Source organism: Lepidochelys kempii, chromosome 14 (genome assembly GCF_965140285.1).
Source record: "Lepidochelys kempii isolate rLepKem1 chromosome 14, rLepKem1.hap1, whole genome shotgun sequence".
NCBI classification, from domain to species: Eukaryota; Metazoa; Chordata; order Testudines; family Cheloniidae; genus Lepidochelys; species Lepidochelys kempii.
This window is the reverse complement of record NC_136393.1, coordinates 32149592-32164824: the sequence shown is the minus strand read 5'-3', so window position 1 is coordinate 32164824 and position 15233 is coordinate 32149592. Positions and strand designations below refer to the sequence as shown.

Here is a 15233-nt window from a genome sequence, read left to right as displayed (position 1 = left end):
GGCAACTGGGCTCAGCATACTTAAAGGGGCAATGCACGTCTCTCTCACTCATGCATGCACCCCCCAGCACTTTGGAAAGTCAGCACCTGTGCAGCTGTGCATGTGCTGTCAGGAGGAGGGAGTGGTGCACTCCAGCTGGATAGCGTGGGCTCATCATCATGTTCAGTTTTTGCAGGGAAGTGTTTGCAGCTACTGCCCTGCATCTATTGTGTTTCCTCCCTTCTGCCTCAGTCCATGCTGCCTTGTAGAGTGTAAGGCTACATTAACAACAGCCTATTAACCCTTGAGGGCTCAGCTGAGTGCTAGTTCATCATTTAGCAGCAAGGCATTCCCTGGGAAATATTCCACCCTCCTATTCCACCACCTCAACCAAGCTTCACAATCATTTATTGCTGTGTACAATATTAAACTGTTCATTTAAAATTGTTTAAAATTTATACTGTATATGTATATAATGTCTTTTGTCTGGTGAAAAAAATTTCCCTGAAACCTAACTCCCCCTATTTACATTAATTCTTATGGGGAAATTGGATTTGCTTAATATCATTTTGCATAAATTCACATTTTTCAGGAACATAATTACAGTGTTAGGTGACGAGTTACTGTAATGCTGATAATTTGAGGTCCAGCAATTCCACTTTTTGCACCACCAGAACTCCCAACAAAGCCAATGAGAATATGTGAGATACGAGGAAGCAGAACTGGGCTCTAATGGCTAGATTTTTAAAGATGCCCCTCTTTCCTTTGATAGCGTATATGGAGTATGGGTGTGTGTGTGCAGACTCAGATTTCATATCACAATCAGAGCTCTGAGACACTTCTCAAACTAACCCCCCCACTCTCCTCATATCAGACTCAGAGATCTCCCAAGGTGCTCCACCTAATTCATCCACCACTCAACACAGGTGTACCTAACACAGTGAAGGCCGTTGGAGTGTATGCAGAAAATTCATCGTAAGTATTGCCAGCTCCAGTGGAGCAGAGTCAACTCTGCATTAACTCTGTATGTCCTGGTTTTCAGAAGTCTGAGTTTTGATGAACTTAGAGACACCTGGTGGGTAAGGTAATATCTTTTATTGGACCAACTTCTGTTGGTGAAAGAGACACATTTTCAAGCTACACAGAGCTCTTCTTCAGGTCTTTATGGCTCAAAAACTTGTCTTTATTACCAATAGAACTTGGTCCAATAGAGAGATTACCTCATCCACTTTGTCTGTCTAATATCCTGTGACCAACATGGCTACAACAACATTGCAAACGACTTTTGATGCACTTGATGTTCTGGAAGGGTATGAGCTTCTTTGGGAAACCTTAACTCTATGATAACAAAGGTGGGTTTTTTCCCCCCATTCCATTTATTGTAGTTCACAAAAAAGCAGGAAGAGTCTCTTTGAAATCATTAATGGATTCAGGTAACTTGGGCCACCTGGATGCTTGACTCTGCCTGTGCATTTGCTTCCAGCTCAGCAGGACTGTGGAGTTGTTTCTTTAATCTATCTAATCGCCCCTTGTGACAGGATGTGAAATTACTGCAACTTTCCAGTTACCGTTTTACTTTCTCTTTCAAACTCTGCAAATGCTGCGAGAAGAGGAAAGCACATTTATTGGTCTGGAACACAAACATATTTATTTAAACAAGTGTAAGGAAAAGCAATGAGAAAACTCTGTAGCTATTTTATTACCAGAATTAGCTGTAAAATTTGATAAACTGGACTACTGACTCAAAACGCAATTATCTCAACAAAACCAGTGACGTCTGACCACGTCCTGAAGATTGCTCCTTCTGAGAAGTTTTACAATCAGGTAGGTTAATTTTGCTTCAGAATGACTCTTTGTAACCAACTCCTAATATACACTGCTTGTTGCTTGGACAATTTGAAGATTAAATAATCCTCTGATAATTTGTTTCACTCTTTATTAACACTACAATACATGTACATTCAAATTGATTAACATTCAAATGCATTGCTCATTTTCGTAGCAGTGTACCATGAGATTTGTACAGCAGGTTGAATTAATAATTTGTTTATTTTGCTATTTTGTTTTATTGAAGAACCCTGGGCCTCATTCTGTTCTCAGTGATGTCAGGGAAAAGATTTGTAAAAAAATAACTTCCAGTATTTAGAATACAGGAAGAAAGTTACTGCGCCAAATCCAGTGGTTATCAGTCTATTTTTCTGCCTGTTGTCATTTCAGTTTTCTAGAGCTGACTGTGGGGCTGAATCCTTTTGCTTCTGATACTTTCAAGGGAAAAAAGGAAAATTATTTCCAGAATCAATCAAAATAGAAAATTGCATCCTTTTCTCCTGATTAAATCATGGGAATTAAGCATGTGTCTAAGTTTGATCCTGTGTTTGAGAGTGTTGCTGAATAGGGGATTTCATAACATAATAAAAAAGAGGCAAATTTATATATTGTGTGACAGATAAGCTCCTTTTGTGTGAAAATCCATTGGAGGTGAGATTTCATAAAGAAATCCATAGAAGTAAAGCTAGTTGGGAAAAATGGAATTATTATTGTGAAAATGTATTTTAAAATTATTTCTATTTTATTTGAAATATTTTATGGATTTTTCAATTTTTAATCAAATATTATTAAAACAAAATTTTGTTTTTAGTTTTTCTTTTTCTTCAACTATCATTTCCCCCTCTGTGTATCTTTTTAGAAAGGATAGGAGAACTGGTTAATAAAATCTTTTATTCCATTTAAATACAATGTCTCATTTTGAATCAATGTGAAATATTTTTTTCATTTAGCATAATTTCATTGAAATGATCAGAAAAATCATTTTGAATATTTTCCTAAAAATCATGTGAAAAATCATTTTTGTTGAACTTTTTTTGTCCAGCTACAGTATTGTCAGCTCACATAATATTCTTGTGAGTTTGGGGATTTTATTTTGTCTCACAATATTTGGTGATTTTTCTGAAGCCTGGCATCTCTAGTTTTGAGATTGTGCAAATTTCAGATTTCATTTAAAGTAGAATTACATTTCTAGCCCTCGTGGTTCCAGAGAAAAGTTTAAGACTATGGCCTGAGTGCTCCCTGAGGGATCAAAATGTATCAAATGAAAATTAAATTGAAAATTATGACAACATATGTTATGGCCTAAACTCGATCTCTAATCTACTAAAAGCATTTAAATTAGATATACATAAATAATATTCAAGCAGTACACATGTCCCGGAGAAGTTTTAAAGAAAGGCAAACCACTGAACTGGTGGAAGTCACAGGCTAGGAACCTGGAACCAGAGTTTGTTGAAATGCTAAACCGGCTTTAGAGAGCAGTGTTCTCTTATGCAGGTGAAGAGAGAATATTTTCTTCTTTAGAGTTTATTCAACTAGTTTAGTTCAATGACTAGTTCATTGAAAGTTGAGAAACTGATTGAGAATTGAAAAAGCAGGAAAGCTGGTAACATTACAGCCCTGGAGGCTTTTGTGAAAACAATACCATTAGGATTCTGATCCTGCAGTCAGCCCCCTGTGCTGGTGTGGAGAGTCACGGGGGCTTCATATGGGCATTAGCATCTGCCTGTGATGATGAGCTTGCAGGAGCTGGGGCTATATGTCTAAGGAGTGAAGTGAAATTCACATGCTAAAAACAGGTTTCGGAGTAGCAGCCGTGTTTGTATCCGTAAAAAGAAAAGGAGTACTTGTGGCACCTTAGAGACTAACAAATTTATTAGAGCATAAGCTTTCGTGAGCTACATCCGATGAAATGAGCTATAGCTCACGAAAGCTTATGCTCTAATAAATTTGTTAGTCTCTAAGGTCCCACAAGTCCTCCTTTTCTTTTTACATGCTAAAAACTTACTTAAACTGGAATCAGTGTTTTAAAAGTCTGATGCTCATTGACACTAAGGCTGCTTTGGAAATGACCGTTGTTCCCAGAATGTCATAAGTCCTGAGCTGTCTCCCTGTTTCCATTCCTCATTTATTTTAAGAAATTCAATAATATTTTTAGAATATTTCTTTCAGGAGCAGCCAAGAAACCTAGCTTGGCTCTGAACAAATTACAGCTCCCCCGTCCCCCTATCTCTGTGGGGATTTCATTTCCCCTACTTGACTAATTGTCCTTAATGCTATGTTTATGTCATGGAGGTCACAGAAGTCAAGGAATCCTCTGTGACCTTTTCTGCTTCAGGCCCTGGGGCCAAGGCAACCAGCAGGGCCCTGGCAAGGTTCCAGCGATGCACATGCATGACAGCCTTGCACACGGGGAGGGGCAGGGGGAACCCCCGCAGCTCCCAGCCACCATGGTGGCAGGAGAAACCATGAAGCTGCGGCAGCAAAAGTCACAGACAGGTCACGGCTTCCATGAATTTTAGTTTGTTATACCAATAAAATAAAAACCAGCAGGATCTTATTAAAGGGAAAAAGGCAAAATACCACATTTATTGTGAATACAGAAAGAATCATAGTAAGCAGTTAGTTATAGCTATAACATTCCATTCAGTCTCATATTTATTCACACATTCATTCATACAAACACACACACACAGGTTCTGCAAGGTTGTTATCATAGTTACCAGCCTTAGAGTTGCTCATGCCAAGCCACTGGCCAGGTGGCCTGGACATGAGGAGGGAGCAGGGCCTTGTCAGATGCTCATCTGATGCTCCTGGAAGTTGGTTTGCAGAATCAGACCCCAAAGTTCTCACTTTTTAGAGTCTATTTTTATAGGAATTTCTTCCTATGCCAGTCTATGGGAATTGCTTCATCATGCTGTTGCTGAATCAATCAGCAGATAGCACATTCCTGACGGCTCCAAGATGTTATCTTGTTCTTTGGTTCTCCCATTCTTGAGGCTGTTGGGTGGATTCCAGTCTGCCCTCCGGGGGGTCCTCTGGTTATTTCCACTTGACGCCTTCTTCAGCCGATGGACACTGGATTCTTAGGCTGGCACCTCCCTGATCATTCAGTTATTATCCACAACAAGCATCCATCTACATACATCCTCTATCTCTATTTTAATGACAATTGTTAATACAACAAAAGGGCGGGGAGTCTCTGGGTGCTGTTTCTGTTGTTAGAGTATTGTTTTGAGTCTCTCTCTCTGTGAATTGCTTTGAGAACAGACTCTGTCTTAGAATGTACTAACACAGTTAGCAGCTTGCAAGTTTCACACATAGAGGGAGAGAAACAGTACCAAAAACCAAGAGACCTCTTAATTAGTAATACCCTGGAATTTGAACTATGGGGAATCAAACTCATTTGTGATTTTAATACAGAACTTCTTTAATATGATCCAACAAGTTTATTACACATCTTAGCCTTAATTATTCTACCTCCTTTTTGTTAAGTCATCTTTGGGGCTGTTACATATAACTGTACTAACCCCACCGTGAATTTACATTGAACGAGAATTAGTACTCTCTCTCCCCTTTTCATGCATTGTAGGCATAGGCACCGACTCCACCGGTGCTCCGGGGCTGGAGCACCCACAGGGAAAAATTAGTGAGCACTCTGCACCCACTGGCAGCCAAGCTCCCCTCACCCCCCATCCCACCTCAACTCCTTCCCCCCCACAAACAAGCCATGTCTCCACTCCTCTGCCTACCTCCCAGTGCTGTTTGGCAGCACTTAGGACTTTCCAGGAGGGAGCAGGGAGGAGCGGGGACACGGTGGGCTCAGGGGAGGAGGCAGAGAAGAGGGGGGGCAGGGGCTGGGTCTTCTGGGAAGGGGGTGGAATGGAACGGGGATTTTGGGAAAGGGATGGGATGGGGGTGGGGTGAGGGCTGTGCAGAGGCAGGGCCAGGGGCGGGGGTGGGGTCAACCACCCACCGGGAACAGTGAAAGTCTGCGCCTATGATTGTAGGTTCAAATTATTATAGATTTATTGGCTCATGAGCTCCTACAAGAGTTGCTGCAGAACAAGCCTGGTCAAATGTAGTTAGAAAGTTCTGCTTCCATTCTTCCTTCCATGTAGAAGCGGTTCTATGGTGTAATCCTGTATTTAAAATCAATGGCAAAACTTTGATGTGGAGGGATTGGATGGAGAGAGGAATTATGACTGTGTCTTGGCTAATTGACAGTAATCAGTTTAAACCATTTGTAGACCTACAGTAACAATTTGCCTTGCCCTGTTCTGGAACATTTAAATAACAGTTAAAACATTGGTTTACCAATGTATTTGGATTGGATGTATTGGGAGCTCCAGAACCTCCAGAACGTTTATTATTTTGTAGGAAACTTCCTGGATTTATTCAGCCAGCGGTTTTATCCTTTTACGGTTTTCTGGCCTAAAAAGCTCAGTCAAAGACTGATAACTCAAGAGCTGCTTGGAATAGAGATTTGGATACACAGATATCTCCGACGCAATGGAATACAATTGTATCTACTGTTAAAGAAAGCAACTGCAGACCACCTTTCAAATAAACTGGTCCCCACATAGGCTAATGGTAGAGGGCTTCCTAAATGTTGATCACTATTAGAAATTTAACTGTCTTGGTGCTACAATAGCTCATATGCTTTGGGAAATTCTGGGATGAGGTGGGTAAAAGGACCAAATTGATATTGGATGCTAAGTTGGAGCCCTCCCTCTTATGTTTTATTCTTGGACATAACCTCCATGTATCAGGAATATTTGGTAAGAAGGGGGTGTGGTTCCAGTGTGCAGCTTTGGTTACTGGAAAATTAGTCCTGCAAAAATGGACAACTCAGTCCACACCAAACATTTATGCCCAGCTCAGTGATATGGCTGAGCTCACACCTAATGAATGACCAGCATTCTGTACAGGGGGAAGGCCTGAAAAATTCAAAGACATTTGGGCTCACTTTTTAGAGGTCTATATTAATGTAGACCCTTAACGTAGGTAAGTTGCTTCTCCTCCCCTCCCTTTAGTCTAACCCTCTTTACTTACTTTGTGTGTTATGATAAATCTGGTATTTTGATATATTTGCACTATTTGGAAAGAAAGAAAGAAAGAAAGAAAGAAAGAAAGAAAGAAAGAAAGAAAGAAAGAAAGAAAGAAAGAAAGAAAGAAAGAAAGAAAGAAAGAAAGAAAGAAAGAAAGAAAGAAAGAAAGAAAGAAAGACATAAACTGATCAATGCCAATGCAATTTTGCAAGCACCAAGTGTTCAAAAATCATGAGATTAACTAAAGGAAACATGAGATTTATTTTCTAAAAAAATACATTTTGGACTTTTTGGTTTTCTGAGCACTGAGATTTTCTTCTAGTCGTGTTCTCAAGTTTTTCTACTTCACCACAAGAGCAAGAAACTGACTGTTGTTAGAATGAGAGCTGAGATTCTCCTCTCACCATAGGATTGCAAGAGCTGGGGCATTAAGAGAAATGCCAGCTATTGAAAGAGTCAGGGTGAAATCAGGAAAGTTGGAGACAACCCAATGTGATTTGTTAGTGCTTTGATGTGGGAAGGAAATGCCTCCACTTCTAGCTACTGCAGGTGCTTCTCCGGCTCTCATCCCTGCACTATCTGAGCACCTCCCAAGCTTTGATACGTTCAGTCTCACAACACCTCTGGAAGGTGGGGAAGGGTTTTTATTCCTACTTTAGAAGAGGAAAAGTCAGGCACAGGCAGAAGAAATGACTTGTCTGAGTTCACACAGAGCAGGAATTAAGCCTGGGTCTCTCAGGTTAACCAACACCTGAACTACTGGACTATCATTTTCTCTGCAGCAGGAGCCGCGTAAAAGAGGATGCATGCACAGATGCACACGCACACACACACACTAAGTCAGTAAAGTCTTTCTAAGATCATCTCACTGACCCTAGCCCTGCTCATTAGGCCAGTCCTGTGCAGAGTCAGGAGATAATGGTGGACAGGAATTGAGTATATGTCATAGGGGTGAAAATGTGTCATTTTTCAGGCCTGCTCGAAAAGGTTCAGGCTGCCTCTGAATGCACGCTTTCTGTGCTCAGCTTTTTAACCCAGCTGCCCACAGCCCCTCCTTTCTCCAGGTCTGTTTGCATTTCTTAGATAAGCTTCTCCACCTGCATTTCTTAGATAAGCTTCTTCCCCTGCAGGAATTCACTTGCTGGCTGTTGGCTGCTGGCACTTCCCTTCCATCTCACTGATCAGCTTGTTAAGATGGGAAATTTCTTTGGAAAATTTGGTGGCATTTTCACCTCATTTCTTCACAGTCTCCCTTTCCAGTTTCCCCAGTCCGGCTAGCAGAAATTAGAATCATAGAATCATAGAAATCCTAGAACTGGAAGGGACCTTGAGAGGTCATCTAGTCCAGTCCCCTGCACTCAAGGCAGGACTAAGTATTATCTAGACCATCCCTGACAGATGTTTGTCCAACCTGTTCTTAAAAATCCCCAATGATGGAGATTCCACCACCTCCCTAGGCAATTTATTCCAGTGCTTAACCACTGTCATAAATATAAAGGGAAGGGTAACCACCTGTCTGTATACAGTGCTATAAAATCCCTCCTGGCCAGAGGCAAAACCCTTTCACCTGTAAAGGGTTGAGAAGCTAAGGTACCCTCGCTGGCACCTGACCCAAAATGACCAATGAGAGGACAAGATACTTTCAAATCTGGAGGGGGGGACAAAGGGATTGGTCTGTCTGTGTGATGCTTTTGCTGGGAACAGACCAGGAATGCAAGCCTTACAACTCCTGTAAAGTTAGTAAGTAATCTAGCTAGAAAATGCGTTAGATTTTCTTTTGTTTAATGGCCTGTAAAATAAGCTGTGATGGCGGGAATGTGTATTCCTCTTTTTGTATCTTTTTGTAACTTAAGGTTTTGCCTAGAGGGATTCTCTATGTTTTGAATCTGATTGCCCTGTAAGGTATTTACCATCCTGATTTTACACAGGTGATTCTTTTACCTTTTCTTTAATCAGAATTCTTCTTTTAAGAACCTGATTGATTTTTCATTGTTCTTAAGATCCAAGGGTTTGGGTCTGTGTTCACCTGTACCAGTTGGTGAGGATTCTTATCAAGCCTTTCCCAGGAAACAGGGTGTTGAGCTTGGGGGGGGGGGGGGGATATTCTGGGGGAAGATGACTCCAAGAGGTCTCTTTCCCTGTTCTTTGTTTAAAACGCTTGGTGGTGGCAGCATACTGTTCAAGGACAAGGCAAACCTTGTACCTTGGGGAAGTTTTTAACCTAAGCTGGTAAGAATAAGCTTAGGGGGTCTTTCATGCAGGTCTCCACATCTGTACCCTAGAGTTCAGAGTGGGGGAGGAACCTTGACAACCACTCTGACAGGAAGTTTTTCCTAATGTCCAACCTAAACCGCCCTTGCTGCAATTTAAGCCCATTGCTTCTTGTCTTATCCTCAGAGGTTAAGGAGAACAATTTTTCTCCCTCCTCCTCGTAACAACCTTATATCTTGAAGGCTGTTATCATGCCCCCCCTCAGTCTTCTCTTCTCCAGACTAAACAAACCCAATTTTTTTCAATCCTCCCTCATAGGTCACATTTTCTAGCCCTTTAATCATTTTTGTTGCTCTTCTCCGGACTTTCTCCAATTTGTCCACATCTTTCCGGAAATGTGGCGCTCAAAACTGGACACAATACTCCAGCTGAGGCCTAATCAGCACAGAGTAGAGCGGAAGAATTACTTCTCATGTCTGCACATCTACCAATGTGATAGCAATTCCCCTCTGCCATGTACATTGGCCAAACTGGACAGTCTCTATGTAAAAGAATAAATGGACACAAATCAGACGTCAAGAATTACAACATTCAAAAACCAGTCAGAGAACACTTCAATCTCTTTGGTCACTCGATTACAAACCTAAAAGTGGCAATTCTTCAACAAAAAAACTTCAAAAACAGACTCCAAGAAGAGACTGCTGAATTGGAATTAATTTGCAAACTGGATACAATTAACTTAGGCTTGAATAAAGACTGGGAGTGGATGGGTCATTACACAAAGTAAAACTATTTCCCCATGTTCCCCCCTACCCCCTGTTCCTCAGATGTTCTTGTAAACTGCTGAAAATGGCTCACCTTGATTATCACTACAAAAGTCCCCCCCGCACTCTCCTGTTGGTAATAGCTCACCTTACCTGATCACTCTTGTTACAGAGCGTATGGTAACACCCATTGTTTCATGTTCTCTGTATATATCTCCCCACTATATTTTCCACTGAATGCATCCAATGAAGTAAGCTATAGCTCACGAAAGCTTATGCTCAAATAAATTTTTTAGTTTCTAAGGTGCCACAAGTCCTCCTTTTTTTTTTTGCATGTCTTGCTTACAACATTCCTGCTAATACATCCCAGAATGATGTTTGGTTTTTTTGCAACAGCGTTACAGTGTTGACTCATATTTAGCTTGCAATCCACTATGACCCCCAATCCCTTTCCGCAATACTCCTTCCTAGGCAGTCATTTCCCATTTTGTATGCGTGCAATGATTGTTCCTTCCTAAGTGTAGTATTTTGCATTTGTCCTTATTGAATTTCATCTGATTTACTTCAGACCTTTCTCCAGTTTGTCCAAATCATTTTGAATTTTAATCCTATTCTCCAAAGCACTTGCAATCCTTCTTCTTCCTCTGAAACTGATCCAGTCACTCATGTTGAAAAACAATCTCATGCCTGTCAGCTTCTGTCTTTTCATCATTGGACCTCAAGTATTTTACAATGGACATAAATTTCACTATCCCCATTTTACAGATAGAGAAACTGAGGCACAGAGAGGTGAAAACCCAGATCACTAAGGGACTTAGGTGCCTAAAGCCCAGATTTAGGTGCCTAACTCCCAGAATTAGGTGCCAGTGAAATCCAGACAACCCCTGCTTAGCTGCCACCTACCCCTCTAGGCACATGAAACTCACTCAATGCCAACATGGCATCTAAGTTTCTGCTTCTGGGCATGAGCACTGCTGCCTCACTCTAGGCATCCAGTCACCTAACTCATGTCTAAGCACCAGTGGGATCCTTAAACCAGAAGACAGGCAGTGGGACACCTGTGGGGCCTGATCCGTTATATGTGTTCTGAGCATACTGGAATGGGACTCATGCAAAATCCAGAGGCAGATCCTTTATAACTTTTAGACTAGTGGGAGTGGGAGATTTAGGTTCAATTACACTCTGCTTGGTGGGGAGAAAGGGTCTCCTACTGAGTGCAAGTGACTCCTTAGGTCAGGGGTGGGCAAACTTTTTGGCCCAAGGGCCACATCAGGGTTGTGAAACTGTACGGAGGGCCTCCCCAAACAGCCTGGGCCCTGCCCCCTATCTGCCCCCTCCCACTTCCCGCCCCCTGACTGCCCCCCTCAGAATTCCACTCAGAATCCCCGACCCATCCAACCCCCCCTGTTCCTTGTCCCCTGACCGCCCCCTGGGACCCCTGCCCCTATCCAACCCCCCCCCCCCCCTGCTCCCTGCCCCCTTACCATGCTGCTCAGAGCGGCAGGACTGGCAGCTGTGCCGCCACCGTGGCCGGAGTGCCTGCGGGGGAGGGGGGGCAGCAGGGGAAGGGTCGGGGGCTAGCCTCCCTGGCTGGGAGCTCAAGGGCCGGGCAGGACGGTCCCTTGAGGACGGGCAGGCCGGATGTGGCCCGCGGGTCATAGTTTGTTCACATCTGCCTTAGATGAAAGCCCCAAGCACTGAGCTATAGAATGTTCTGATGAGAGGTTCCCTTAGTCTCTCCTGGTGAAGCTGTTCCACTGTGAATAAATAATGAAAAGTCACTGAGCCAGAGCAAGAAAGTGAAGAAAGCAACAATGACTCTGTACCCTGGTGGTCAGGGCACTGGCAGATAGAAGATGCAGGGTGCAGAACTCTGTTCCAGTGACTATAGGTCTCAGAGTGGCAGCTGTGTTAGTCTGTATCAGCAAAAAGAACGAGGAGTCCTTGTGGCACCTTAGCGACTAACAAATTTATTTGGGCATAAACTTCCGTGGGCTAAAACCCACTTCATGGGATGCATGCAGTGGAAAATACAGTAGGAAGATATATCTATACACAGAGAACATGAAACAATGGGTGTTGCGATGAAGTGGGTTTTAGCCCATGGAAGCTTATGCTCAAATAAATTTGTTAGTCTCTAAGGTGCCAAAAGGACTCCTCATTCTTTTTATTTGATTATAGTTCTTTTCCTGCAGAAGTGAGCATTCATTGCTCCCCATATGAATTCATCACTTGACCTTCCCTGGGAACACGCCCTGGGCTCAGGGGATGGACAACCCAGGAACTCAGTCAGCATTGAAGCCATAGGATCATAAAGAATAAACTTGCACTATAGGATGGTGTGGGTGTAAAATCTGTCACTGAATGAGACCTCCCTTAGAAGCTGACTGCATCATTCCAGACAGAGAAGGGCAGCCTTGTCTAGACATGGGGCTCAACCCTGCCTTTGGGAACTCTGGGGGAAGGGTGGGAGTGCTGAGATGGAGTACCCCAAGAGTCGGTCCTGGGGCTGGTTTTGTTCAATATCTTCATTAATGATCTGGAGGATGGTGTGGATTGCACCCTCAGCAAGTTTGCAGACAACACTAAACTGGGAGGAGTGGTAGATATGCTGGAGGGTAGGGATAGGATACAGAGGGACCTAGGCAAATTAGAGGATTGGACCGCTTGCAGAGGCAATAAAGTCGTTGTTTCAAGATTATGCATTCTTTATTAATTCATCACACAAATAGGGGGATAACTTCCAAGGTAGCCCAGGAGGGGTGGGGCAGAAGGGAAGGACAAGGCCACACTGCACTTCAAAACTTATTGAATGCCAGCCTTCTGTTGCTTGGGCAGTCCTCTGGGGTGGAGTGGTTGGGTGCCCGGAGCCATCCCCCGCGTTCTTGGGCGTCTGGGTGAGGAGGCGATGGAACTTGGGGAGAAGGGCGGGCAGTTACACAGGGGCTGCAGCGGCCATCTGTGCTCCTGCTGCCTTTCCTGCAGCTCCATCAGACACCGGAGCATATCAGTTTGATCCCCCAGTAGCCTCTGCATTGCATCCTGCCTTCTCTCATCACGCTGCCGCCACCTCTCATTTTGCTCATCCCTCCTGTCCTTGCGTTCATTTTCTGCTTTCCTGGACTCTGCCATTGTTTGCCTCCATGCATTCTGCTGAGCTCTTTCAGTGCGGGAGGACTGCATGAGCTCAGAGAACATTTCATCGCGAGTGCGTTTTTTCACCTTCTTATCTGCGCTAGCCTCTGAGATGGAGATGATAGGGGGAGCATTGAAACATTTGCAGCTGTGGGAGGAAAAAAAGGGAGATTAGTATTTAAAAAGACACATTTTAGAGAACAATGGGTAGACTCTTTCACGGTGAACCAAGCTGTTAACATTACATAGCACATGTGCTTTCGGTACAAGGTTGCATTTTGCCTCTTATATTGAGGATCTGCCGGGTTGGTGTGAGAGATCACACACGCTGGGCCGGGCAACAGAATTCGGCTTGCAGGCGGCCATGGTAAGCCACAGTCTTTCAGCTTCTTCAACCTTCATAACATGTGGGAATGGTTTCACACAGCAGCTCCCTCCTTTCCCATACCAAGCACCCGTTGGGCTGGCCATTTAAAAGGAGGGGCTGCAGTTTTCGGGTTGACATGCAGAACAAACCCAACTAAACCCCCGCCCTCCAATTCTCTGGGATGATTGCTTCACCCCTCCTCCCACCATGTGACTAGTATCAGGGAAGATCCCTGCCAGCCAAACGCGAACAGCTCAGCGTGAACGGGTCCCCCCACCACGTAACTAAAAGCGGGGATGATTTCTTTTCAGCACAGGCAAACAGCCCAGCAGGAACAGCCACCTCTGAATGTCCCCTTAATAATGTCCCTGGAGGATTTCTGCTCCATCCCCAGACACGTTAACAGACTTTTCCCGTAGCTGTACTGGCCGCAAATGCATCCTAAGTCTTCATGGCAAATTAATCATTAGACATGCTTGCTTTTAAACCATGTATTATATTTACAAAGGTACACTCACCAGAGGTGCCTTCTCCAGCTTCATGGTCTGGGAGCCCACCTTGGGAGGGTTGGCTCCAGGGTGATAAACAATTCCTGGCTGTCGGGAGAAGGGATTCTCCGCTTGCCTGCTGTGCGCTATCCTCCTCCTCATCATCATCTTCCTCGTCCCCAAAATCCTCATCCCTTTTGCTTGAGACTCCCCTCTTGCTGGAGTCCCCAGACAGGGGTGGGGTAGTGGTAGGGGTACCCCCTAGAATTGCATGCAGCTCATCATAGAAGCGGCATGTCTGGGGCTCTGACCCGGAGTGGCCGTTTGCCTCTTTGGTAGGCTTGCCTGAGCACCTTAATTTTCACACAGTACTGCTGTGTGTCCCTGTTGTAGCCTCTGTCCATCATGCCCTTGGAGATTTTTTCAAATATTTTGACATTTTGTCTTTTGGAACGGAGTTCTGATAGCACGGATTTGTCTCCGCATATAGGGATCGGATCCAGTACCTCCCATTTGGTCCATGCTGGAGCTCCTTTGTGATTCTGGGACTGCATGGTCACCTCTGCTGATGAGCTCGCCACGCTGGCCAAACAGGAAATGAAATTAAAAAGTTCGCGGGGCTTTTCCTGTGTACCTGGCCAGAGCATCCGAGTTGAGAGTGCTGTCCAGAGCGGTCACAATGGAGCACTGTGGGATAGCTCCCGGAGGCCAATACCGTCAAATTGCATCCACACTACCCCAAATTCGACTTGGCAATGTCTATATCAGCGCTAATCCCCTCATCAGGGAGGAGTACAGAAATCAATTTTAAAAGCCCTTTAAGTCGACAAAAATGGCTTTGTCATGTGGAAGGGTGCAGGATTAAATTGATCTAACGCTACTAAATTCGACCTAAACTCGTAGTGTAGACCAGGGCTCAGCAGCAGTTCTGCAGAAAAAGACCTAGGTGGACGAGAAGCTGGATATGAGTCAACAGTGTGACCTTGTTGCCCAGAAGGCTAACAGCATTTTGGGCTGTATAAGTGGGAACATTGCCAGCAGATTGAGGAACATGATCATTCCCCCTCTATTTGGCATTGGTGAGGCTTCATCTGGAGTACTGTGTCCAGTTTTGGGCCCCACACTACAAGAAGGATGTGGAAAAATTGGAGAGAGTCCAGCGGAGGGTAACAAAAATGATTAGGGGGCTGGAGCACATGATTTATGAGGAGAGGCTGAGAGAACTGGAATTATTTAGTCTGCAGAAAAGAAGAGTGAGGGGGAGGATTTGATAGCAGCCTGCTGCCTTCAACTACCTGAAGGGGGGTTCCAAAGAGGATGGAGCTAGACTGTTCTCAGTGGTGGCAGATGACAGAACAAGGAGTAATGGTCTCAAGTTGCAGTGGGGGAGGTCTAGGTTGGATATTAGGAA

The 15233-nt window shown here is 44.0% G+C and overlaps 1 protein-coding gene and 1 long non-coding RNA gene across 11 annotated transcripts in view; both read left to right on the top strand.

The window, feature by feature from the left end:
- Nucleotides 1-15233, top strand: part of LOC140898275 (uncharacterized) — a 2445793-nt gene that overhangs the window by 2400860 nt on the left and 29700 nt on the right. The gene's annotated exons all lie outside the window — the stretch shown is intronic.
- LOC140898303 (uncharacterized) lies at nucleotides 1162-14999 on the top strand. The gene is made up of 2 exons (XR_012154954.1): nucleotides 1162-1803; nucleotides 14313-14999. It is a non-coding gene; the product is annotated as an uncharacterized LOC140898303 (long non-coding RNA).